We start from the raw sequence: 3,745 nt of genomic DNA on the forward strand, positions 1-3,745 counted from the left end.
ATTAGGTATCGCCCCACATTTGCTTTCGCGCTCGGCCCCCGACCCCCCCCCCCCCCCCCCGCAGACACGCCGCATGTCCAGCTGTTGCAGAAGTATTAGCTTACCGGGGCTGATCCTGTTGTTTACTGCACAGCGGAGCATTAGCATTGGGCTAATCCAGCCCCAGCTCTCCCCTCAAGTACAATAAGATTACAGTATTTCCCTACATAAAGGACACTGTGGGGACGGCGTTGGCGTGTGTAAAAAAACATGAAGAGGAGTAGGAGGCCCGGGGGTTGAGGAGGGCATTAAACGGTAGTCGAGAGTTTTTTTTTAGAATCAATCACGTTTTTGATGATGATTAGAATATGGATTGTGTTAAACCACCCAGTGTAAAATGAAGTAGTGGACGGCCGCTCCCCCCGCCCGCCCGCCCGCGCACGCGTTTGTCATTACTCATCAGTGGCTCCGCGCGGCCTATCGCGGCGCACACGCTGCCACCCGTGATTTAGCTCCCCGTCCGTTTATGAAGGGGTGTTAGTGTTTATTATGCACCGCTAGTCCCCCGCGCAGCGGCGGCGGGGTGCCCGATCGATACGCCGCACAGGAAGCCAGGTTAATTAATTTGTTAAGCGTTTGTATGCATCTCTAAAGGACTCCTTCTCCTCCACCTCCTCCTCCTCCTCCTGGCTGTGACGCAAACCGCTTTCCCAAGGATCCTCAGAGCAGTGATCTGTCAATGTCACACGTGTGTGCATGCATGCGTGCGCACACTTTATACACTCTCACACACACTCTCTCACACACACACACACACACACACGCACGCACACATGCACGCACGCACGCACACACACACACACACACACACACACACACACACACACACAGTCTATATGCCTACACCTTCCTGCTCATGCAGCACCGATGTTGTCACTCCAATATCAGGCGTGCGGGCCAGTGGCGTGTGTCAACACAGGGGTGTGTGTGTGTGAGCACAGTGGGGTGTGCTGGTGTAGGTGTGTGTGAGCACAGGGGTGTGCTGGTGTTGGGCGTGATGCATGGCGGTCCTGGCTGTTTGTGTGCCTCTACGACGACATCTCCTCTTCCTGACGTCAGTGTTCGAGAGTGACCTTTAGCGGTGACCCACGCCTGCCCTGATTACACACGCAGCCCCACTGCCTGATTACAGCAGCCCTCCTCTGCATGTCCACATAGCCCCCCCCCCCCTCTCTATCTGTTTATACATTTTATAATATACTGTATTTACATTTATCCATTTAGCTGACACTTTTATGTTATGTGTTAGTAGGCTATACTTTAGGATGTCCGTGGAATGGGAATACGTATATGTACAGTATATACTGTATCTCTCTCTCTCTCTCCGTGTGTTATCCTTTCTCTTGCTTTCATTCTAAAGCTCCCAGCACACTGATCTGGCGTCGCATGATCCCAGCACACACAGACGCACACACACGCACACACACACACACACACACTGGGAACTGGGAGACAATAGGTTCAGACCCCGTTAACAAGTGCATTACCCGACCACCACATATCCCTGGGCTTTCGCACAGCTGGAGCACTGCGACGCCGCGCACAGCAATCGTCGCGCTTCCGTGCACATTTCCGCTTCAAAAGAGCACCGCTTCTCACACTTTATTCTCCCCACGCAACAGTGATCCGATGTGCGCGGCCAGGACTGTGGCCAAATCACTAATTCAGACCACTAATTATACGGCGGATCAATAATGGATTTCCATATAAAGCATATACCTCCCCTGGACCGTCGATACATACTTTTAAAAATGTAAACGAGAGGCCGACGCATTTGTTATCATCGCTCCGATGCCGTACCAGTCATCTGTATTGATTTGCGCCGAACATCATCAATCAAGGCATTAATAATGGAGCGCTGCTCAGAGGGCTAATATGTTCCTTTGGGGAATTCTCACCCGCGGCGCGGGTCAAGAGGACGTTTGATCCACGCTCCTGTCGGCGAGATGTATCGGGTGCGGTTCTCTGCTTTTTTTTGTCTAATCTTACAGAGAGAGAGAGAGAGAGAGAGAGAGATAGAGAGATAGAGAGAGAGAGAGAGATAGAGAGAGAGAGAGAGAGAGAGAGAGAGAGAGAAAGAGAGAGAGAGAGAGATAGAGATAGGGATATATATATATATATATTGGAGAGAGGGATATATATATATAGAGAGAGAGAGAGAGAGAGATGGATAGAGTTAGAGAGAGGGAGAAGGAGATATATATATAGAGAGAGATAGTTAGAGAGAGATAGAGAATGAGAGAAGAGAGTGAGAGATAGACAGAGAGGGGGATGGATAGAGTTAGAGAGAGAACGATAGAGGGTGAGAGTTGGGGAGAGAGGGATGAACATAGCGAGGGATAGAGAGAGAGTTAGGGAGATAGTGAGGAAGGAAGAGAGAGGGATAGATGGAGGGAGAAAGAGACAACGTTAGGGAGATAGGGAGGAAGAGAGCGAGGAAAATAAAGAGAGAGAGAGAGAGAGTTAGGGAGATTGTGAGGAAGAGATAGATAGAGAGAGGGATAGAGGTATGGAGAAAGAGAAAGGGGGCGAGAGAGAGAGAGAGACATACACACTGTAGGTCTAACGTCTCCCACATGCCACCCTGAAGGTCTTAAACCTTTTACAATATTCCGTCCCTTCCTCCACCTCCGTCTCTCCCCTGATGATTGTTTAAGAAAAGAGTGAAACTAAATCAATAGCCATGCCAACACTGGCTTCTATGACGAGCGCCATTCAATATCCATACAGATGAAGCCGAGCGGCCAGGAGCACCACCCCTACCCCCCTCCCCCACAGTGGCACGGTTTAAGGTGGCCCCAATAGGGAGGTGTCGTCTGACGTCACTGGTTGCTCCACCCGTATAGGGATTTATCATTGGGGAAATGGATTATCAGCTATTGTAACAATTCTGCCGCATGGACATTTTTTTATGATGAATTGCGAATATTTTCATGATGAGCTATATATTGTGGATGAATAAGCACAGAAAGGTCCACGATGCAAATGTTAATGCTTTATTTGTTTTAAACGAGACGATTTAGAAATGGGCAATGGGGAAATACATTGCGTTGGACAGAGGGTGGAACACGAAAAACGGCAATGACGTAACCACTACACCTCCATATAGCGCAAGCGAGCGGCGGAGGGTAATTTTAAGAAGAAGAAAAAAAAGAGAGAGGACGAAGATGAGAGATTAACGTAAAGGATCGTCCCTGTGTCGTGGACGCGCTGAGCGGGCGGGGGCTGTCGTTGGCATGCAGACGCCGCGGCCCGGTTATGATGAACGGCTGTGTTGCCTCTCGAAGTGGGGCGCCCGCTACAATAGCCCTGGTGTCCATGAATAAGAAGTAGATCATGAATCGCAAATGTGGTGAATTCGAGCTGTTGTCGTGTCTCTCTGCAGCATGACCAGTGAAATGCTTCACTCTGGGGCTTTTCCTTTGATTTGTTTCCTTCGGTGTTGTTATATTTAGTCCATCGTTTAGTACACATACTGCATAATGAATGTGTGTATAACTCGGGTAGGAACAGGGTTCGGTCACCCTTGTGGTACTCATTAAACACCTAATCACAGCGACGATTAGGCTATGACCTGTCTTCTGTTTCTTAAGCGTTAAACAACCCTTGTTTTTAAATGGGCATTAATGGGCACTGGGCGTTGGACTCGGGTGCAGGGACACTTACTCTGCAGGTATGTTAGACTAAACACCACGAGTCAGTGGAC

Source organism: Notolepis coatsorum (assembly GCF_963971535.1).
Source record: "Notolepis coatsorum genome assembly, chromosome: 7".
Classification (NCBI taxonomy): Eukaryota; Metazoa; Chordata; class Actinopteri; order Aulopiformes; family Paralepididae; genus Notolepis; species Notolepis coatsorum.